At 38.4% G+C, this 25177-nt stretch overlaps 1 protein-coding gene across 2 annotated transcripts in view; it reads left to right on the top strand.

The window, feature by feature from the left end:
* PRICKLE1 (prickle planar cell polarity protein 1) overlaps positions 1-25177 on the top strand; it is a 682914-nt gene that overhangs the window by 231151 nt on the left and 426586 nt on the right. The window contains exon 1 of one of the 2 annotated variants that reach the window (XM_044087456.1): positions 9672-9686. The exons of the other annotated variant lie outside the window; for it this stretch is intronic. The gene's annotated coding sequence lies outside the window, so the exon portion shown is untranslated. Of the gene's footprint in view, positions 1-9671; positions 9687-25177 lie in introns of those variants that run through there. 2 annotated transcript variants of the gene reach the window in all.

The raw sequence follows: 25177 nt of genomic DNA, 5'->3' as shown, positions 1-25177 counted from the left end.
ACATGCTCTAGGGATCTAAACCTCACCACAGTGATAAATAGGACGTGCTGGAGGGATATATTCCTGTCCCAGAGACTCCCCATGCTTTGGAACAGGATTCCAATCTATATTAGGCAGAGCACCTCACTAACACTCTTCAAGAGGAACCTTGACGAGTGGATGGGAAACAGAAAATTTACCCCAGAGATCACTGCAGTGGCTCTGCAGGACAGAGGCACAGGGAACTAATGGCTCTGCTGGACAGAGGCACGGGGAACAAATCTAAGGGGGTGGTGAAAGCCAACACATTCTGGCTAGGCTTATAGATGCCCTCGGGTAGATAGCCTAGTACTTACCTATGAACCGATCAGTCATTGACAAAGTCTATGACAGATACAAGTACTTATTCAATCCACAAGTTCTCTCTCACCAGATCCCCCATTCAGTTGGAAAAGTACTACAACTCATTACAGAGTGCAACCCCCAGCTTGTACCGAGGTGGTTAAGAAATTCCTGCCCAACACTAAGAAAACCCTGCATCTCCATTGAATTGCAAAATAAACACACCCCACCACCCACTCTTGCATCCACTGGACATATAACCTCTAAAAGTCACCAGGGTTGTGAACCTAAACTGTTAAGTTCCAGAATGTTTGCACCCATTAATGACATTGCTTTGGTCACAGATGACTTCATCCTCTTGATGCAGGAGAAGAATAGGTGACAGAAACCATCTTAACAGTGCCACAATCTGTAACTTAATGAAGGCCATAGATCCCTGTTTCCCAGTAAATATGAATGTGACCTGGCAATAGTTAATGTGGAAATTCATAGGTTCATAGGTAGGTACTAGGCTATTCGCCCTAGGGCCTATACAAGCCCAGTCAAAAAGGTACCCTGGCTTTTGCCACCCAAGAAAATTATTTTCCTGTGCCACTGTCGAGCAGAGCCACAGAAGTGATCCACGGGGTGAATTTCCTATTTCCCATCCAATCATCAAGATTTTTCTTGAAGAGTGCTAATGAGGAGCTTTGTTTGATATAGATAGGTAGTTTATTCCAGAGTATGGGAAGTCTCTGGGACAGGAATCTATCCCTCTGGCATGTTCCGTTTATTGTGGTGACAAGGTTTAGGTCCCTAGAGCATGTAGCTCGGAGGGATTGGGATTTCTTTAAGTGGAGCATGTCCAACAGCTCTGGGTTTGACATAGCTTTATATGTTAGGCAGAGATCACCTCTGAGTAGGTGATATGCGACAGAGTAAAGTTGGAGTTTTTTGAGACAGTCTGTGTAGGGTATCTGTTTGAGGCCGGTAATCCTCTTTGTGAGGTATTTCTGCGGCCTTTCCAGTTGTTGTAGATGTCTTGTGAGGTACATACCAAAAGGGGCATTGTACTCTATAATGGGCCTAATGAGTGATGAGTAGAGGGGAACAATGACCTCTTTTTTTCTGGATGAGAAACCTTTTGTGATGAGGTGTGCCATGTAGAAGGATTTCCTGACTACTGTGGTGATGTGATTATCAAAGGAAAGACTACTGTCCATCTGTGTCCCTAGGTCTCATCACACTTTCGGTGTTAAGTATACTACCGCCTATGTTGTAGTTCATGGGTACAGAGTTTTTACCAAAGGGGATGACAATGCACTTTTTGGCATTGAGCTTGAGGCCATGGCTTTGACACCAGGCATCTGTCTCAGTCAGCCCCTTTTGTAGGATGTCCACATCGTTAGGAGTTTCGATTATGGCTCCTAGTTTGCAGTCATCTGCGAACTTCATTTGCCAAAGACCTTCTTTGTTAGCCTGTACTTCAGAGAAGTTGATACCAAACAGGAGAGGACCCTGTGGTACACCACTTGTCACTGGTCTGAAGTCAGATTTGGAGTCTGCTACTTTCACAGTGTGGGTTGTGTCAGTGAGCCGGTTGGCAACCCATCTTGTGACATAGGGATTTATACCTAGTTTAGTGACTTTATAATTCCAGAGTGGGGGATGGTGTAGAAAGCCTTGGCAAGATCTAGATAGGCTGTGTGAACCACCTTACCCTCATCTACGGCTTTGTTGACTGCTTCAAAGAAGTCTATCAGGTTTAGGAGACATGATCTACCTTTTACAAACCCGAACTGGGTGAGGTCCATAGTTTGGAGATTACCAATGTCTTTGTTTATAAGTTCCATGATGATACATTCCATGACCTTGCAGACCAGGCTCATCAGGCTAATGAGGCAGTAGTTCCCGGGGTCTATGGTGGCTCCCCCCCCCCCATGAAGTGGGATAACCGTCGCTGTGCGCCATTCAGCAGATACAAAGCCTGAGGTAAGGCTATGATTGAACATGGTACTTAGGTGGGGTGCAAGTTTGTTCTGTAGTTCGTGTAAAATGCAGCCTGGGATGTTGTCTGGTCCCATGGATGCTGTGTTCTTGGCTTTAGAGAGTGTGGTTTTTACCTGTGCAGCCGTGATTACAGGAACTTTGCATTCTTCTGGTATAGAGATGGGCTCTTTAGGGGGTGAGAGGGGAGTAAAGTTAGCACCGAACCTATCTGCCAGGATGTTGGCAATATCAGTTGAGTCTGTATATTTAATGCCATTGTGCTGTAATGCAGAGCAGATCTGAGTGTTGCCATTGAGATTCTTGACATAGCTATAGAATGCTTTGTGGTTGTCTTTAGAATCAGTGTTAATTTTGTTTTCATAACTAGCTTTGGGGGATTTTATCAGGGATCGCAGCTTCTTATTGAGGCTGACCAGGGAGCTCCTCCACTCATGAAAATTTACTCTCTTTTGCAACAGTTTCTTTCTTCTGTTGTACAGTTTGTTTATGGCAGGGGACCACCAGATTGGCTTCTTTTTTTTTTTGGAGGATAGCATTTTGGTTCTGTTTGGGATAGCATGATCCATGCACTCATGTAAGTGCTTATAAAGTGCAATTGTGTAAGTAAAGTAAATGATCTTAGGCACTCTGCCCAGAGGGACATGCAGAAGAACATGATGGAGCTTGCTATTTATGTGTTTTTGTTTTGTTTTATGTATGTGTTTGAGGGTGGGAAGATGTTGGACTTTAGTATCCTGCCATCACCAAGAATATGTCCACAATTCAGAGTTAAAGTAATTGCCTTTACAACTGGCAGAGTAGTTGATATCATTCTAGTAGGCATCCAGCATGTGTCAGCATGGGAGGAGATAACTGATAAGTCTTTCTAGCTCAACATAGCCTCTGCACACTGGCTAATGTTTTTTCTGCTCCCATGGTCCCTTTTCAGGCAGAGCCTGTACCCCAGACATTCCAGTGTAGTTAAGTCTAATTTAGATCATATCATGATGGCTCTGCTCAATGTTAGGAAGTGAAAAATTATGCCCAAACGTATACCCGAACACATGGACTTCCTCACTGCTGAGTAAATCCATATCTGTCCAGTTCCAAAGACTCAATTTTGTTGTAATAAATTGTTTAATTAAAACAAAAATATGAATTCATACAATAAATTTCCATCACCCCTCCTCAAAAAGATAGGCTAGCAAAAGTCATAAATGCACCATTAGGAGGTCTGAAGCTGAGTATGAACTCAAGGTAGCCATTGCCACCAAAAGTTACTATAAATCCTTATTCCACTCTATCAGGAAACTATGGAGTAATGCACAAATATTATTTGAGATTGTCGGAGATAATACTACCCACTCAGATCCCAAGGAAATAACCAGTGTCCTAGCAGATAAATTTAGCTCAAATTTTACCACACCATGTACTCCATTATTCATCCTGTCCCCAAACCTCCCCCCTAGAATTGCCATAGACCAAGTTTTATCGGTTCCCTATTAGATGAACGAATGTTTAAATGTTGAGTATGACACGCTCAACAGCTTTTAAGTGAACGTTCATCTAAGCAAAACCTCAGAATGTTGAAACAAGGAGTTTCGAAAAGGTATAGTTGGCCAACCATCAGGAAGCCAACGACTGACGTCAGAATGTTCACCCTGTCTAGCCATTCTTACAGTCCTCCACTGTGGTGCGGTCTCGACGTTCAACCTGTGTAATGCTATGACAGTCCTCTGCTGTAGTGCGATGTCATAAGTTAGTATATTTAAGTGGGGGGGGGTGGAGGGCAAAGTCCCCCACTTTATTTTGTTTGTCGATTTGTTTTTGGGGATTTTTTGTTTTTTTTGGGGAGGGAGGTTGTAATGGTGTAAAGTACATTTTAGCCGTCAGCTTCCTGATGGCTGGCCAACTATAACTTTTTGAAACTCCTTATTTCGACATTCTGGGGTTTCGCTTAGATGAACGTTCGCTTAAAAACTGTCGAGCATGTCGTACTCAACATTTTAAGCATTCGTTCATCTAATATAGACCCATTTATCATCCCTATTCAAGGCTAGAAACACTACTTCCATTGTACAGATAATGTACTGGGTTGCCTAGGTAACAGCACTGCTGCTGGTGACTCATTCTACTCCTGTTATGTATCCAAACATTGGAACTCCTAACAACTACACTTAAAGCAATTCTATTTATTTATAGATTTTATTACAATTGATGTTAAAGATGTTAAAGATTTACTTAGTTGTATACCCCACCAGTTGGGCCTTGAGTGGTTTTCTGAATTCTTGTTTCAAGTTTTGGGTTTTTCTCAGGATTAAATAAACACCTATTGTGAATTGATGGAGTTGGTGTTAGCACACAATTACATATACTTTGAGGGACATTTTTTTAAACAATTCAGGGAGTGGCAATGGGGTCGGCATGCAGCCCTCTTTTTGTTAATATTATTATGGCCTGTTGGGAACGGTTTTATTTATTTTCTAGTTCCTTCTATTCTAAGTGTTAAAGTTAGTCAGCAGTTAGTCAGTAGATTTATTTCTTCTAGATCTTTCTCTAAGGAAAGTACATTGGTTATCAATCACTGCCTGAGCTACATTTCAGCTGTCCTGCCTTGTAACTCTTTTACCAAGATTTTTATTCGACCCAGGTTAATTGTCTGTTAATCAAATTCAGCATGTGCCCCCTCATTTCATCATATAATTACCTGTCAATGCACAGACCAAACCTTGCCTTAACATTTGAGAAAAGAACTTCTCCAAAGTGGGTCTACCTAACTAGAATCTGCTGTCAACCCATATCAGGAATGAGAGTAGCTATCTTCTGTTGGAAGTAGTCTTGTGGGCCATGTTAGCAAAATCTATGACTGTCATTTTCTTATGGATCCATGCTAACATCTAGTCTGTGTAACCAGGACGCAAGGCTGTTGTTATGACAAAAGTCACTACATGAAACTCACTGAAGTGATGAGTTTCCTTACCGCTATATTTATTTCCCAATGTTTGACCAAAGCCTCTACAATACCCAGGGAAAGAGTTTTTATATTGCCAGAAAAAAACAGAAGGTGAGAGACTCACCAATGCAAACTTGTATAAGTTTACCCAAAGAACTCAGTTACTCACTTATAAACAATTCTGTAAACATTGTCACAATTTAGCTTGAAAACTTGCTTCGTTGTGAACAGTTACTTACTTGTAATGTTTTCCTTCTCCTGATAACCTGGTTTGTAAACGTTTGGCTTGCCTACTTTTCTTAAATGTTTGTTTCATTATTTAAATACTTTCCATAATAATTTGTCAAAGCAAAGTAATGGTCAACAGAATGCCTGCAAATAGTTATCCACGAACAAGATATTAGCACTATATTATTGTTATAAACCGTTCCATTTTTAACTGCTTATGGTAACCTTGTTGACAGTGGCCAGGGTTATAGTTGCAAATGGTCCTTGGACCAGTCCGACCAAGAAGTTAACAAGTGTAATAAATGCGTCAAATAAATATATGTAAATAAATAAATGTATTGTGACATACAGTACTAGGAAAGCTCTCTCTAGTCCTTCACCAAAGCTTTTGGAAGTTGAAGAAGTGAGATCTGAAAATGAAAAAAGATAAAAAAAACAGGATATGAGATGTGCAAGTATTTGATCCAAGATGAAACACATATTTTCTAGTTTGTTACTCACCAGCCAAAGAAGAGATTAGATATATTATTTGGTACTGCAGAGTTTCTGCAGGATGAAATAAAAAAATTTAAAAAAAAAAAAAAAAAAACTAGAGTATGAGTTATTAATGACAGAAGAGCATTGATACTTAATGTGATTTATAAATGCAAATTTTAACAGTGTGAGAAGTCACAGCAAATATGGGGGCAGTGATATGATTATATAATCCACTATGTCTCTAAAGGTGTGCTTCTTAGAGTTAAATATGATTTAAGGGGTCCTGCAGCAATCACTCCTACATGGAAAAAATATCTTTTGTGAGTTTTCAGAAATATCCATGAGGGCAATTCACTTCACAGTTGTGGTCTTCAACCTATGTCCAAAATAGCATAATGGAATGCGACTGTATCTGTAAAGGCTGGTAGTGGCTAGACAGGGTTCAGATCTGGATTAGTTAATGACTGGATTGAGTAAGACAGCGCTTTTTCATTTCTTCTATACGACAATGGGCCACCTTGAAAAACACTAGCAGATTCCATTAGAATATGCCATTTTGGGATAGTGTAGGAAAACACTAGAATGCCCTTTATGAAAATTCTTTAGAAAAGGTAGCTGGTAGTAGAATCATAGTATTCATGAGCATCTGTTTAATTAAACTTGGGAATAGCAAAAGAAGTTAAACATTCCAGGCAAAATTTAGTAACCGTTTTTGAGAACTAAACCACTTCCATTAACATCCCAGAGATTAGTTACAGAGACAAGCTAAGTAAGCACTTGGAAGAGCTAATGTCTGGAGAAATCAGTTGTGGCAACATGTTAAATGGCAACTACAGATAAAGACATACATTCATTCGCACAATGTAGTATGTGTTCCTAAAAGTATTTACATTAAAATCTGCCAGCTTAGCAATGTTCGAATTTCTGGGGAAAATCTGAAGCAAAGCAGAAACTGCACAATAAATAATGACTAGAAAAATACATTTTAGATGCACATTAGGAGTGGAATTTACTAATAAAGTCACATTATGCCACAAAAAAAATGGTTGTGCATAAAGTGTCATCAGACTACAAGTCTATGTTTGTAAAATGTTATTTAGGATTGTTTTTTTTTTTTTTTTTGCATTTAAAGTATTTGCAAAGCATTTTTGTTTTAAAAAAAGGTAGATGATTAGCAACATAAAATATTTCACAAAAATGCTATTTCATTAACATAACAAAAAGAAAGAAAAAGAAAAACAGTTGTATAGGTTTTTCAATCACTGTTCTGTATTTAGCATTACTTCTGGCATGGGGCCGCGGTGTCATTGCAGCTGATACCACAACTGCTTGTCAGGAAACAAGCGCAAGAGTCTTTTTAGATAGTGTGCTTGAGAAAGAGTGAAAACAAAATTGACATTGACAATGCTAGATACTGGAGTCCATCATGTACATGTCAGAGATTGTAATAAACCTATGCTAGGGCAAGGGGTCTTCCCGAATAGTTGGATTCTCAGAAAGCAAATGTATCCATGTGTAATCACACAAATTATAAAAAACTGAGATCTGAAATGCATATGTTCAGCCATCTTTTGGAAGTACTGGAGAAGGCAGTGGACTGCATAAACAATTCCGTTGACCAAATGATTCCATTTTACTTTTATGCATGCTTCTGAATTATTTCTTGCACCACAGAGACACTTGAGATATCTTTTGACAGGAGATGATAACTCCTACAGTCTCCCACTACTGATATGTATCCTGCTGCTGTAAAGCAAAGAATTTCATGAAGGATGCAGTTTATCTATTGTGATAGAAACCATGGAAAGCTACTTAACCTCGCATGTCTTAGCCCCACTCCTGCTGCAATGAATAAAACAGAAGGATCTCATGGAAAACAAACTCTGCCTGAGCTAAGGAAAGTCTTCTAATTCCAGTGCCGTAAGAATATGAGAGAGGGGATCATTCTCTTTTAAATACTAGTATTGTAGGAATATCAGAAAGGAGCTGCTTTTCTTTTAATTCTGATATTGTAAGAATATGACAGAAAAGATACTCTTCCCATTTACCATTGTGAAATTAACAGAAAATGGAGTGACATCAGTGTCAGTGGTGCAACAGGAAGCACACTCACATTTGGTGCAGAAAGCTGTGCATTCTATTCCCACACCAGGTAGATCGATTATTGACCCTGTAGGGCAGTATAAGGAGTACACTACCTTTTGGATGAGATGTTAAACCGATGCCCCACCTGCTAGTTGGTGGTAGCTCTGGTGGATGTAAAAGATCCCACAGCACCTATCAAAAAGAGTAAGGGAAGTTCCCTGATGCCATGGTCAAATTTTCCCCTAGTAGTATAAATACCACCTCAAATCTCCCCTGAAAAGACGCTACTAGCCTAGTGGGACTAAAACTGTCAACAAAGGATAAATAAAAAAAATAAATGTGCTCTCCCAGATCATTTAGACATGGATAAAATGTTGAAATTAGCTGAGGCTGTACTAATCTGGGACACCAGCAGTACAAATGGTGTCGGGACCCCCACAGGCTAACATAATACATAGAGATCTTGCTTTGAGTGGGGTCTAGGCAAACAGGATGAGGTAGAAAAGTGTGTCAGGCACATTTCAGCTGTTGCCTGCTTGTGCTCATTGTATCACTTTTCTCAGACTGCTGGAGCAGTATGGGTAGAATTTATACTACAGTCTGTCCCTTATGGTATGTCATGAATGTCTCACTTATGTACAATTGCACTATGCAAATGAGCAGCCAAGCACATATCCAGATGCTTTACTGAGAGAATGATTGTGCCAGGAGACTGCATACATGTTATGTTGTGCTGGGAATGGTTGGGGCATTTCTGATTACTAGTGATCGAGGTGGGGGTATCTTGTCACTAAGACCTGGGTTCCAAAGACTCATACACTCTCAATAACATGTGATTTCTGTGGATCCAGTTTTGTCAGATGCAGTCAGTAAAGAAAAACATCTGTGAGTAGTGAAACTGAATGTTTCTTTAATTTGCTCTGTTTTTTGTTGAATTTTCTCATTGTGTAGGGTATGCCTGGAATGCACAGCATATGATTTGTTTTACAGTTAAGTGTGAGTGAGAATTTCTTAAATTCTTTGTGTTATCAGTGGTCCTTCTTTGTGTTGCTGAGTCAAAACATCTTGGAATAATCTCTGTCGGTAAATTTGCTGCCTGCAACACATAACTTTTGTGGTGTTTCCCTTTCCCTCTTGTTGCGTGACCATGGAGTAAGTATCTTTAAGTAAGCCCTTCTCTCCAGCATTAGTACCTGGTGAGTTTACTTTGTCAATGTTGACTGACATGATTTTTGTCTCCTTGCTGTTTTGACATGGATACGCATTCTTTCAACAACTATTTATGCTCTGTGGAATAACTTCAGAATAAACAGGTGTGTGACAAAACATTATTCAGCTGGATGAGGCTCATTTGTTAATTATCCATCTGGCTCCATCTCTTAACCTCTTAGCACAAGAATTCTTGACAATGCCAAAAATAATAGGGGACAAAGGCCCACTATGAGGGATCAGTTTTAAATAGTGCTCCTATAAACTTACAAAGTTACTAAACAGGTTTTATTAGTGTACATTTAATGAAGGATATGAAGTCTGAAACTCAAATGTCTGTTATTTACTTACTTTAGTCCTCAATTTTTTTTTCCAGAAAACCACAAATTTTATGAGTGGCAAGGCACAGATCTGGATATTTTTCAAAATTCTGGACAGTTAAGAGGTATGTTGCTATGTTTGTTTTTCTCCTGGTGTAAAAATATTGTACAATACTCCCATCTCTCATCAGATGGTAACCTCTAAAACTTTTCATACAATTGAGTAAGAAAACCACACTAAAGTGAATTGCATCAAGAAGACCTGCACATTGCATGATAGTAAGCCATGATACGGACAATCGTGGCCAAGATGTTAAGATACCAGGGTAGACAGAGTTCAAAAAGAAAAAGAATCAGAGAATTAGGACAGGGGGTATCATTTTGTATAACGGAGAAAATAAAGTCAGTGAAAATTTTGGGACATTTCAGCAAAATAACGAAATTAAACAGAAAAAAACAGGAAAATGTATTAGTTACAGTAGGAAGAGAAGATAAAAAAATTAAAAGCACAAAGGCTCTTGACTGAAAAAGAAAACAGCAAGTAATAGGAAGGTGAGGATACAACATTTAATTGATAAATGTATTAAGAAACATGTTAAAGAGTGAATAAAATAAAGCATGGATATGATGATACGATGCTTAGCTAAGTGAAAGGAAACTGGACAGGGACATCATTCTGTATGCATGCAGACATGTTTCATAAATTACAACTGTTCTTTGTGTTTATATCTATTTGTAGCATATGATTTTTCACTGCAGGGAATCAACACTGCTTAAGAAAAATAACAGCAGATTGACTGCTTTTTTGCAGCATAGTAATTAAAGCCCAAAATCCTAATTGTCGCAAAGTTGGTGAAATTTTAGTAAAGGTAGTTTATAAAAGCTGAGCATGGTATACAGATGCCATCCTTTTACACTGCAACATATATCAGTGCTGTGTGCATAGCATTAGAAGGAGGGAATATGGTAGCATATAAGGTGTTATTTTTAGGTGATTATATCAGTGTTGTGTGCCTAGCATTAGAAGAAGAAATACAGTAGCATATAAGGTGTCTTTTTTGGTGATTACATCAGTGCTGTGTGCATAGCATTAGAAGAAGGAATACTGTAGCATATAAGGTGTCGTTTTTTTGGTGATTCTACAGTGAAAGCTCTGTTGCACTGTTCTGCTTGAAAAGGGATGTGTTTTGTTTGTCCATCATCAGAAATATATGCAGTCCTCTTCAAAATCATATCTGTGTATAATTTAAAATGCATTACTAGACCAGCAGAAACAATGAACTAGAGCATTACAGACTGTTGTGTTCTACTCATTCATGGTGATGCCAGTTTGTCGGGGTTGGGGGTTTGGTCTTTAGCTGGAATGTTTTATTGTATATGTGAGCATCCATGAGGGTGTTTTGCGCTGTCACCAGCAATCTTGACAATGACAGCATTTTTAATGGCCTAACTGCCCCCTCCACCGGAGGGAAGGATGAGTGAACTAGATCACTGTAGTGGTCCACAAAACCCTCCCCTTGCAAGCATGTATTACTGCATACTCGTTCAGAAAGCTACCACCTATCAATGACTTGGTGATTCAGATATCTGCCGCTGGCTACCCGTGTGCACTCTGACACTTCCTTCAAGGGGTAGTGGCAGTATAAGTCCAACACCACCACTCTACCCTACTCCCACCAGGATGGACTCCAGCATCCTTTCTGCTATAACCATTATTTGAACTTGGGTCATCTGAGCTGTAATAGGGCTTTATCCTGCTGCACCACCAGTACTAGATTTGATCAGATAAAATATTGTTAATGTAAGAAATGAATGAGGATATTATTAACTGACCCTTACTATATAAGCACTACAAACCAAGCGCAGTGTTATAGCAGACAATTTCACTTTCTTCAAAACCTGCTCTACTCATTTTACGAGATATGACCAGAGTTTCTTATCCTTTTCAGTTTACCCTTTGACTCTTCTTGTCTTCTAACAACAATGCTGTCCATGCTCTTCTTGAAACTGACTTGTCAGCCTTGAGCTATTAGCACACAGTTTAATTTTTCTCTGGTGTCTTCCATCCACTGTCTTTATTAGGGTCTATATTAAAAGTTCAAAGTCTGAAAACTTCAAATCTCATATGGTCGACTCCATATGAGCAATGTTTTCAAACATCGAACTGAAAATGTAAACACAGTAAAAACAAAAAACATACCTGAATGCTCTATGCAGGGGGGCAAGCCCCCCTGCACCTCCCACACCCCCCGCTACTTAAATATACCAACTCCAAGATCGCACTACATTGAAGTGAAGGGAAGAATTCCCTACGGTGATCTCCATTGAAACATTCGATATTTCAAAACATCACTCATATGATGTCGATAATATGAGATTCAATGTTTTCAGACTTCAAACGTTTAATATAGACCCCTTTATTAGCTAGCTAGCTGTGTTACTTCTATGTTTCCTGCCCAATCTACTTGTCTACTGGTCCAGCTGTCTGTCCAGAAATGTTTAACCAATAACAGTTTTCTGTCCTTGTCCTGTGGTCATACAGTTGTTGAAGGTGTTTTGGTCTTTCCCTGTGAATTGAACCTCACACTGAAACCCTGTGTTGCATACAAGTTAGTCTGACATTAATAGCAAAGCACATAGTAAAAGTAAATTATTAATTGTAAAAGCCTGTTTTTTCACAGTAGATTTGAAACACCTTGAAAACACACTCAGAACTTCTACTAACAAGTGGACATTACATGTTTGATGAATAGTTTTCACTGAAAGGTAATGGCATTAATTTTTAAAACTGGTTCCAACTTTTGTTTGTAGTACCACATTATTTGTCTTCACCTTACTTAACAGTATATCATAAAAATACCAGAGTTGCATGCAGTTCAGTATGAGATCCAGATTGTAGTTGTAATTCTAACACTTAGTATTTGGCTGTGTACCAGATATTCTTGTTAATAAAGCTTTTTTCAGTTTTGCTAAACAATCTTATGCTCCTGTTTTTCCTGGTTCTTTATGCTTTATTTTCTACTTAACATCCACAAGAAGAACTGAAAAACATACTGTCTTAAGTGATGACCAAGGGCAGAGCCAGTAAACGCATACAAAACAATAACAAAATACTATTATATAATGTGCCATGAAGTGTGAAATATCAGCTACCATCTTGGTTATTTATGTTTTGTCTTCATGGCCTAAATGTTCTGTTTTGACATTTCATTGAAAATAATGGATCCCCTGTACTTCCCAGAAACTTCAACTGGATAACACACCTGCACTTTTCCTCAATGAAACATGCAAAAAAACATTTTTTGTTTAAAGAGGAAAGCCCCCAGCACCCCCACTCATTCATTCATTATGTATACTAACTTCATGATCATACAACCACAGAAAAGAAAAAAATAACATTCAGACTGAATCACTGCCCTGCACAAACAGAAAATATGCCTACAGTAATTTCTTTGGGGAACAGTATCAGAGAACTGATCTGAACAACTTGAAATCACAACTGCTGATCACTCAACACAGAGCATAGAAGCATAAAATAAGACATGTGAGTGATCTTGGTGGGCTTGCCAGGTTTACCAAAACTTAATAAAGAAACACTATACCAGTTAAAAAACTGTACTTTGAGTTTGGCCATAACATCTGTAGATTTCTACATGTATAGCTTTTGTAATGCTCAGATTTATAGGTAAAGACATTTTCAGTATCAAAAATTATTTTTTAATTATCATATGTTTCTCCAGTTATTAACTATTTATTCAAATGTATAAAATATGGTCTGTATGTCAAGTTTTATGAATGGATTATGTTTCTCACTAGTTCATTAATAGTTTACTGCCTTTTTTTCATTATTTCCTGGGAAAGGAATAAATCTGCATGACAAAGAAAGTCTGTGTTTGCAAAGTTAGTTTATGATGTCAAAATGATAACGTATGTAGCACCGTATTACTCCTGCCTAAACGGTGTAGCTGGTAAAAAACATGTAACCCTCTATGTAGTACACAAGTCAGCCCACTGTTACAGATGCATGGTGTCCATGTTCTTTACTGACGACCACGGCTTAGGAATGGGTTTAGTCTGGTGGACAATTCACTGGGAAAGTGGGTGTGACCATCAGATGAACAGTTTTTCCAGAGTGGATTTAAAACGCAGACTGGCACATGATGTTGCTTGTGAGAAGGAGAAAGCAAAAAAAAAAAAAAAAATAATAATTCAGATAGAGATAGAAATGATTGATTTTGCCAGTGTACTAAAACAGTATTGCTCCAAGGCCTCTGCATAAAACTTTTAGGAAATGGGGATGCTGTGATGTTCAAAGGATATCCTAGGATGATGCTTTGAATAATCTGAGGCTTAACTGAAATTTATTCTAGCGTATTCCTTACAACTTTGTGAATTAACTTAATTTGCTTGTTAATGATCTTTGTCATTATATGTAAACGGTCCCTGTATAAACTCAGTTTGAAATCATCACTTGCGTAATTTATGTTGCATTATGTAATACATCCTTTTTTGTTACAGTAATTTACTTTGATGTGTTTCTGACTCTGCTGTCCTAGGTCATACCTGAAAATAAACACAGGTATGTCCAATATACCATCTGGGTAAACAAAATAAACTAAACACTTACAAATATTTGCCTTCCACTCAGGAAGAAAGCTAAATGATGCAGTTTACAACTGTTTTGAAATAAGTATGCCCTGTTATAGCTGTCTAACTCTTTATTAAAGAAATGTCATTGTATGTTTAGCTGTATACAAAATTCTGCTGAAATGTCCGGATTTGTCTGCAGCAGTTATTTCTGCTTCAAATCCTGAAATTGTTTTTTTTTTTTTTTTTTTTTTTTTTTTTTTAAGTGTTACTGCAAATAGTATAAAAATAACAAGTTACTATCAGCCACTGTGTTATAAAAATATTACTGATATGTATTTGTCAAATCCTCTGGCAGTAAAAGACACATTCCTTATGTCAGTATGCAGTGGTATCGCCAGAAATGTTTATTTTGTACTAAAACCTTATGGTGTTGCCCCCACTACCCACCTATCATTTAAACAAATGTACTCAACTCTCATAAGGCTGCACCTATACACTTCAGAAAGAGACACTATTTGCAAGTGTTGCCACTTGTAACCATAAAAATGCTATTTTAGAGGTACACTTTCTTAGGAAAGCATGTTTAAGATAGCACTGTATAGTAGACTATCGCTCAGACAGTTCTAAACATCATGTGCTGTTTGAACTAAAGAGTTTCTGAGAGATGCCCAAAAAATATTCTGATTTGAGTACAGTGAGTATGCCTAGCTATACCCTTGTTAGTATGACCCTTCATTGAAGACCCTTTCATTGATGAATACTTACTAACACCACTATACAACACTAGAATGAATGGTCGAACTGGACGTTCACTGAGAGATGTTCTGACCTTGCTTAATAAAATAACTGACTGTGGTTTTCATTGAAAGGAGTTTGACCTTTTGGTCTTCCACAGAAGTATGATGTAGCAATTTTTGACAAGTTCATTTAAATTGTTGTTAATAAACAGCCATATATTCAGCACATGTTATTAGCTTTTGTAAGTATGTGATGGCATTGTCGGTGCAATGGTGCACATAGCTGCCATCCAAACACTTGATCCAGGTTTGGGAAATGCAAGAAGTCTGTACATTTAGGAGCATTGATGGTGTAGTGGTGAGTATAGCTCCCTTCGAAGAAGTTAACCCAGGTTGGATTCCTAGCCATTGCAAGAAGTCTGTACTGCTTAATCTGATTTGTTCACTCCCAGAGATAAGTGCAGAAGTTGCTTATAGTTTTAAAGTTAGTAGCCATTCTCTAAACATTTCCTTGAAAATTTTTACCAGATACACATCATCATCAGATCTAAAATCTCTGCTATTTATTTACTTCTTCATTTATTTATCTTTGTTGTCTGAGATAGTTCAGCTGGGCAAAGCCCATTTCCAGCGATGGCACAGGTAGAAAAGCTCCATCAGAAGTACATAATATAATTGCTTTTACATTATGCATTTATGGTTTCAGATAACAATTGCACAACAGAACTGTGGAAAATACTGTTTACATTGATAAACTGAAGTCTTTCTATAACAGAAAGATATTAGCTATGAAGTGTTTATTTCACTAAAAATGAAATAGTCTAGTTCTATTTTATTAAGACACAAGACCTTAGCAGTGAGTAACATACCTTCAGTTACTGTATCCTGTGAAATTAGGATATATTTGATAGTACCGATGAAGAGACAGGTATGAGGAGGAATGGTAGGTATAGGAAGGTGTAGGGTTTGGTAGCAGAGACAGGATTTGAGTAACAGTCCAAGATTATAGGTAGGGAGGCATGGTAGCATGAGTAACAGAAAACAGAAGGGCTAGACAAGAAGGGAAATATGTTAGGAGAAATGTAGAGAAGAATATGAAAGTGAAATGCAAAAAAATGTATCATCATATCTTTCGGCAAAAACATGACCCCTATTGATTACCACATTAGCGGCAACCCCCTAAGCACACAGCCTGTGGTGAGAGACCTGGGTACACAAGTTGACAACAATCTCACATTTGACCATCATGTAGCGGCAGTGGTCAAAAAAGCCTTTTACTTGGTTCTTCTCATAAGTAAAGGGATTGCATCCACGAAAAAGGAGGTTATTACCTCTCTGTACTCCTCCCTCATTAGGCCAATAATTGAGTACAATGCCCCATTTGGTATGTACCTCTCCAAACACCTGCACCAACTGGAAACGCCACATAAATACCTCACAAAGAGAATCCATGGCCTTCAACACCTGTCCTATGTGGACAGGCTCAAATCACTGTCACTCTAATCTGTATCATACAGATTGCTCAGAGGTGACCTGTGTCTCACCTACAAGGCAATCTCAGACCCTGCTCTACTAGAGATGCTCCATATCCGTAAGTCTAACTCCTCGTGTAGTACCCCATCAAAAGGCTTAAATCTAATATGTGACATTAACAAAACCTGCTGGAGAGACAGGTTTGTCTCCCAGAGGCTGCCCCATCTCTGGAATAGACTCCCCATACACATCAAGCAAAGTACATCGCAGACCCTCTTAAAGCGCAATCTTGATGAGCGGATGGGCAACCACAAATTTGTGCTAGAAGTTCCATCTGTGTCCCTCACTGGCAGGGGCAGCAGGTGCTGATTGTGGTTTCTTTTTGGGGGATAAACTCTTGGCTAGGCTTGTAAGGGCCCCAAAGCCATTAAGCCTGGTATTCTCCTATGATCCTAAAATACAGCAAATAGCCACAGATTTGTCAAGATGGAGGAAGGAATGGGAATGAGATGTTTATGTGTAATAAGATATCCCAAATACATGATACAGTTTGATGTGATGTGGAATGATGTATACTATAGCATCTTTTTCCAAATGTAGTCCTTTCAGGGACTAATGCCATTTTACCCCAGTGTTCTTTGTATAAATAATGCTGCCATAATCTATCCCTCCTAAGATGCTAGTGTAACCTTTCCTTTAAAGAAGTATTGTGTTCTTTTATAATTAAGAAGGATAGTGCATTCCCAGAGTCCCAGCAGCCTCAGTGTTAGTTTAGAGATAAATCCTGTCATAAAATCAGGGTTGATGCTGCTTCCCAGTGTCACATCAACCACGTAGCGTGTTCCGTCATCAAAAAGTAATCTCATAATACATCATTTTGCCCTTCAAATTTAGATGGGTTGGCACACCAGAACTGCAGGGCAAAATTATCTGAACTGCAGCCATGTTTTTGCCCTTGCAAAACAGTATGGAACACAGGCCATGAAGCTGTGCCTTCAGCTTTGCAAGGAGTTTATCCCAGAATTGTCTATGGCACTATAAGGGCCTCCTCTTAGAAGGCTGGATTCCCTTTTAAATAATAGATCGTGAAAGAATACAATACTCCTCCAAATAATAATCTGTTGGTGATATGTTCCCTCTCAATTGGTGCAGAGGGATAAGGCTGTGAGGTGTAGTTCCTATTGTACAGGGTTTGATTCCCCTCAGCCGTCATTTGCTTACTGTGTGACCTTGAGTAAGTCACTTAACCAGACATTGCTTCCAAGTCACCCCTAAAAAAGGTACAGTGTATCCAATGGGCCTAGCTGGTTTACAAATGTTATTATTATTATTATTATTATTATTATTATTATTATTATTATTATTATTGTTATTATTATTATTTTCGCCTTCCTTCCTTAAATCCTTGTTTTCTTCATTGAAGATATAATCGTCCTTCTTGATTTTGTCTGACTTCTTAAACGAGAAACTAAGCCCTTCTCAGCCTGTTAGCATTTTTTGTAAACTCAAAAGAAAAAAAATGACAGTTAAATCTCAACCAACCTGTCATATGGCTTCCCCTACATTCCTTCAAGACTGAATTCACTGAAGCTTCAAATGGGAGAAACAAAATGGTCAAGTCGTTTGACACTGTCCCCCACTCGGGCATCATTGACAAACTCTCCCAACTAGGCATCAACCCTTATATCATTAGATGGGTCACTAACTGGCTCACTGATAGAACTCATATAGTCAAAATAGAGGAATCCACCTCCAACAGCAGACCTGTAACCAGTGGTACTCCTGAGGGATTGGTCCTGGGACATCTACTGTTTGGAATCTATTTCTCCAAAGTACAAGCAAAAACTAAAGGTCTGGGCTGACGATGTTTGCTGATGACTGCAAACTGAGAGCAGTCATAGAATCTCCAAATGATGTCAACATCCTACAAGAGGGTCTTAAACAAACAAATGATTGGTGCTACAGTCGTGGCTTTAAACTCAATGCAAAAAAATGTATTATCATTCCTTTTGGTAAAAGTGATATTCCTGCTAGCTACCACACAATACCTTAAGTATGCTCTCAGTGGTGAGAGACCTGGACACACTGGTTGACAGCAACCTTACATTTGACCACCATGTCTCCACAGTGGTAAGAAGGGCATTCTATATTGCTCAGCTCATATGTAAGGGCATTTCCTCCAGGATAAAAGAAGTTATAACCTCCCTGTACTCTTCCCTCATCAGGCCAATAACTGAGTACAACACCCCTTTTGGTATGTACTTTTCTAAGCACCTGCAACATTTGGAGAAACCACAAAGGTTCCTCACAAGGAAAATTCAAGCTCTTCAGCATCTGTCCTATGGTGATCGTCTGAAATCACTGTCACCTTATTCTGTTTCATACAGACTACTCATAGGTGACTGTAAATACACCCCGAGAGTTCCACCTGTGTCCCTCTTGGACAGGGGCAATAGGTGCTGATCATGGAAATAAGGGTAAGAACTTAGCTAGGCTTGTAAGTCCCCTAGGGCAATTAGCTATAGATATATATATGTATATATATATATATATATATATATATATATATATATATATATATATATATATATATATATATATATAGATAAAAAATATATATATATATATATATATATATATATATATATATATATATTTATTTATATAAAACCGGGAATATTCAGGAACTATTTCTAAGGCTAACCTCTTGCTATTAAGTGAGAACTTGGCAAAATGTGAAGCCCCTATAAACCCTGAGAACACTTCTGCCTTTGCAGAACTGTTCACAGAAACGCTGTACAAGCATGTTAATAGCTGTGTAGAGGCAGCTGCACCTACCAGGAAGAAGTACAGAACTAACTCAAAAAACAAGCTACCCTAGTGGAATCACAAAATCAATCAGATGTATAACAGAAGGAAGAACATCATGGCAAAAATCAGGAGGTTCAGCACCCAGCAGGATAAAAGCTCTCTCAGTAAACTAACCAAACAACGCAGAGGACAAATAAAGTCTACCAAAGCCAAATTTGAGGTATGTTTGGCCTCCCAGGCCAAGGACAACCACAAAGCATTCTTCGGCTATGTCCATAACCTCAATGGCAATAAACAATTGTGTGCATTGCTCATTGTAAGTGGAGCCACCTATACTGAGCCAGAAGATATAGCAAACATCCTGGCTGATAAATTCAGCTCCAACTGTACTTCTCTCTCTCCCCCTCAACTTTCCCTCAGGAAAATATATATTTTATTATATCAACTATAACTCCCCCTACTATCACTAGGGAACAGGTCCTTAATCCTCTCTCTAAGACCAAAAACACTGCATCAATTGGCCAGACAATATCTCAGGATGCCTTTTAAATGCATGAAACATAACCTATCAGGGCCTCTGGAATTACTGTTTAACTGTAGCCTCCAAACAGGCTTCATGCCTCATGAATAGAGAAAGGCAACAGTCATCCCTCTGCACAAAGGTGGGCCATCTACAGACCCTGGAAACTACAGACCCTTAAGTCTCACTAGTCTTGTATGTAAAGCCATGAAAAAAATTATCATGAAGATGATCAGTAGAGATATAGTAAACCTCCAGACACTGGATCCAACTCAGTATGGTTTTGTAAAGGGAAGATCATGCCTACTCAACCTAGTGGACTTCTTTGAGAAGGTCACCAAAGCAATGGAAGAGGGCAAAATTGTTCACACTGCCTATCTTGTCCTGGACAAGGCATTTGACACAATACCCCACTCAGGCATTGTTGGCAAACTCAAGAGGTTAGGTACAAACACGCATATCACCCAATGGATAGCCAACTGGCTCACAGACAGGATCCAGGAAGTTAGAATTGGGGAGTCCACCTCTACAAAGAGGCCAGTCACAAGTGGAGTCCCTCAGGGATCAGTCCTTGGACCGCTCCTTTTTGGCATTTACTTCTTGGAAGTCAAGGCCAATGTCAGTAGTCTCTGGCTGACTAGATTTGCAGATGATTGCAAATTAGGAGCCATCCTTGAATCTCACACTGACACAGATGTTCTACAGGAGGGGCTGACACAGACAAACAACTGGTGTCAGAGTCATGGACTAAAACTAAATGCCAAGAAATGCATAAGAGTATCCTTTGGGAAGTCATCCATCCCTGGTTACTATCATATTGACAACACACCCCTTAGAGATGACCCAGTAGTCGGGGTCTTACGGACACACATAGATAGTAATCTAGCCTTTGATCATCATGTGTCTACAGTGGTGAGGAAATCATTCTGTTTCTCAACTTATAAACAAAGGTATGGCATCTAAATCCAAGGAAGTCATTGTTCTACTGTATTCAGCATTCATAATACCTGTCATTGAGGACAATGCCCCCTTTAGTATGTACCTAAGCAGGCATATCCAACAACTGGAATGTCCACAGAGGTTCCTCACTAAAAGAATAAAGGGCATAAGTAATATGTCCTATGCAGACTGCCTCAAGGCCCTATCCCTGTATTCTGTCTTCTACAGGTTTTTGAGGGGAGATCTATGCCTGGCATACAGGGCATTGTCAGACCCCACTCTGATGGACCTCCTGCATATCCCATGAAACAAACAGTACCAGAATTGCCTGTTCTAAAGACTTAAACCTTGCCTGTGATATAAGTAGGGCCTGCTGGAGAGATAGGTATGTACCCCAGAGACTACCCCCATCTATGGAACAGGCTCCCTATCCATGTGAAGCAGAGTTCCTCCCTAATCCAATTCAAGTACAACTTGGACAATTGGATGGGAAACCAGAAATTCATCCCTGGTTTGGCACCTATGTATCTGATGCAAACAGGTAAACTGTAAATGGTTCATCTCCCAGACCCATGCTTACACTTATCAAGGGTATCAGAGCTCATCAGAAATTTGGGATGCATGGCTAGGCTTAAAAAGGCCCTTGTGGTCATTAGCCTAGTAAATGAATATGAGCCTATGAACCTATTTTTATATATATATATATATATATATATATATATATATATATATACATAAACAACTATGAACCTATGAACACATATATATATATATATATATATATATATATATATATATATATATATATATATATATATATATATATATATATATATATATATATATATATATATATATATATATATATATATATATATATATATATATATATATATATGTGTGTGTGTGTGTGTGTGTGTGTGTGTGTGTGTGTGTGTGCACGTTTTACTATCAAAAGTTTGAACGGAGAATCTTCGCAGATGGAAAATTGAAACATGGATGTTCGAATTTCCATCTTGCCGAACATCTCCGTGTTCAAAAGTTTTTATCAGCGAATGCACAGTGCATTCACTAATATAAACTCAAGTATTGTACAGAGCTCATGGTACAGTGCAGTGTGGGAAATTCATCCCTTTCCTCAGTGTAGTGCGATCTTGGAGTTGGAATATATAGTTAGCAGGTGGTGTGGGATGCAAGGGGGCTTCCCCCCTTCAAAAATGTGAGGAATAGCTCCTATACGGACATCATGTCATCTGTTCAGCAGCAATGTCGAATCTGCTGAATTCGTTCAGATGATTCAACATTGTGCCGTTTGTACATTCTGAATTTCGTTTTTTTTTTTGGTGTGTCAAATGGAAAATATTTTTCCATTCATCATTTTAATAGTAAACGTATACGCACACATACATACATAGACTGCATTTCCAGTTATTTTATACAGAAAAGTCAGTTCGCACATTGCACAATTAAATTATCATAGTAAGGAGATGGTTAGTTGCATGTGAGAAATGTTTCAATTATTATTCCAAGTAGTTATACTTGACATTTTTTTCAGTATGTGACTCCCTACTCAGTTAAGTAATAAAAGAAGGATTACATATAAATGTATGCCTATACAAAGTTGGGAAGTTTAACAAATATCTCTGTTATTTACAATAAAGTTTAGAATGAATGCATGCTGATGTGAGTACTATAACAGTAGAACTAAACTACTGCTGCTAACCACGGTCTTGGAAGAAATATATTTATCTTAAAAGATAGCCTTTAATCCTGTTATCGGCTCTTTGTTAGACATGCTATATTTAACTGACTTGCCTTGGAGCTAAAATCATCATTTACAAGACACCTGACTAAATGTATGTCACTGTAACTTCAAAGGAAGATTTAACACGTATTATAACTTGGAAATCCTGAGATACTCTCATTAAGGGAATGGCATTGCCCTGTTGAGCAATGTGAAGCAAGGCTGACTATCACACCTGATTTTTTTTTAGCTCAAAATGTCTGAAAAATAAACTGTGATGATAGCACTTTAACACTGAATTGCAAAACTTTCTGTTATTATTTTAAAGCATTTTTGCAGGAGATCATCACATCATAAAGACATACCTAATAAAAGTGTCACTAAAAGTAATATAACAGTAGATTAAGTGCCCTGCCTACAGGAAAGGTGAGACTTGTATTTCCTCAAAAAAGGGCACTTGTAACCAAAATAAGAACCCTCCATTAATACGTCAGTCAAGGTTCGAGTTAGAGTTATACAAATGTAGAAAAGTTATGTCGCGCATTCCTGTTCCACCCCCCCCCCACCTTTTTTACATCAGTAGACAATGAAGATGCCCTAAAGATCATGATTCTAATGCTAACACTCAGCTTTCTGTCTTATTTTGCATTATTCCTGAACTGTATCTGGGGAAATGGTTGGAAAGGTACAGCCTGTTAACCTGTACATGCAGAAGGTTATAACGTGGGTTAGAGATTAACAACCATAACACCCACTTCTGTAAATTTCTCACATGCTGTAACCAGGGGAGCAATAAAGCACCTTGTCATCACAGGTTCCATGTTGTGCAGAAAACCATGCATTTTTTTTTTCAGTTGGTTATGTCTCTCGTGAATGCTTTTATTAACTAGTTAAATATATTATTTTTTCTTATTACTTATGCACAAATGTTTAACTTGCATATTCTGAACAGAGATGTGATAATGCTATACTGGAAGAAGCACCCTGCTATGTGAATAGCTGTTTATACTTGTAGTCATTGTGAAGACACTCAAAAGATCCTTAAATTCATTCCTCAGTTTGTTTGTGTTTGTGTCTTTCGGCTTTTCCCGGTTAGGGGTCGCCACAGCGGAACTCCGGTCCGCTAATGATTGGTAGTGGATTTTTACGTACCGGGTTACCAGCCCTGATGCACAACCTTCAACGAAGGCACGCCCCATTTATGTATGCCACCCTCCACACAGAAGACGCTCTAGCTGAGAATCGAACGGGACAACGTCTTGCTATGAGACGACAATTCATTCCTCAGTAATGCCTTAATTTGTACTGGTATAAGCATTTGCCCCGCAGTGTGTTGCAGAGAAATAATATGACCCTATTCAAGAAACCACTAGGTTACATTTTGTTGTTATTTCTCAATTTTTTAAATTAGTTTTTTTATTCATTCATTCATTTATAGATCGTTAAACTGATTAGTCCTTCTAGACAGACTCCATTTTCAGAGGGGATCCAGGAAGAAAAGCTCTCAAACCATACCACTAGCAGATTGTAACATGTATCATGGCCAGCTTTCTCACAGAAATTGAGTGGCCTATGATATAAACATTTTAAGGTAAGTCATATGTGTTGTTTACACAAGGTCACCCTGTAGTAACAAACGTAAGAGGTAAGACAAAAAAACAGATGAATATGGTGTCATTTTCACAATGGAGTTTAAGTTCAATATTGGAAATTAATAAATATTTAAGACTGTAGTTGTTTGGACGTACTAGTACATAAAATTTCATTACTATAATCAGCTGGTCGAGTCTCTGACTGCAGTTCCTATTGCATTAACCACTCTGTTATCCTGAGGCTAACCAAACCTCCACCACCCACCAGATGTAACCACCTGTAAACCACGGCTTTCCGTAACTCAAGGAAATGGGCTTGTGCATCAGGTCCACCTTTCTATTTTCAACTGGATATTTAATCATACAACCACCTCTCTTGCACATTTCTCACACTGTCCTGCCCCCATGTTTCCCCACACCATGCTTATATACTGTATACATCTCCCTTGTTTCATTTTTGCCCATTGTATACAAATTCATATCTCTGTGCACATCTCTCTGTTACTACTTTTCTCAAGTTCCATGTATTTTACATAAATAGCATTCACACTCCCACCCAGTTTTATGCCTCGATTCAGTGTGTTCTGTTCAGATGTATTTTCACCACTGTCTCAGCACCTTTTCACCACCATTCGTACATATTTGTACTCCACATTTCCTGCCCGCCCCTGCACACTGAATTTGGTATCATAGTCATACACTATCCTGTACTTGCCTGCCTGCAGATTTGTGTTTCTAGCCCCTTAGGAATAGTATGTTGCAACTAATTAGACTAACCGTGCTTCTTTAATGTTATTTTGTTGATTTGTATACTTCTAAGTTTATTTCCTGCTAAATTGGTGTGCATACATGTGGGCGTGTATGTGTGTTTATATGCATATATACATACTGTATTATGTCCATATAAACTATAATTGTTGTATATAAGTATTTTATGAATTTTTATTGGTCCTTTTCCCTCCTGTGTACACTTCCATACATTGTATTGTAGTCATTAATTTGATCATTAGACAAGTACATAAAACTAAAAAACAAACACACCTCATCACAAAAGGTTTCTCATCCAGGAAAAAAGAGGTCATTGTTCCCCTCTACTCATCACTCATTAGACCCATTATAGAGTACAATGCCCCTTTTGGTATGTACCTCACAAGACATCTACAACAACTGGAAAGGCTGCAGAAATACCTCACAAAGAGGATTACCGGCC

Source organism: Protopterus annectens, chromosome 11.part0 (assembly GCF_019279795.1).
Source record: "Protopterus annectens isolate FY-2018-M chromosome 11.part0, PAN1.0, whole genome shotgun sequence".
Lineage (NCBI taxonomy): Eukaryota > Metazoa > Chordata > Ceratodontiformes > Protopteridae > Protopterus > Protopterus annectens.
The sequence above is the reverse complement of the archived record's forward strand: the minus strand, read 5'-3'. Positions and strand labels throughout refer to the sequence as shown.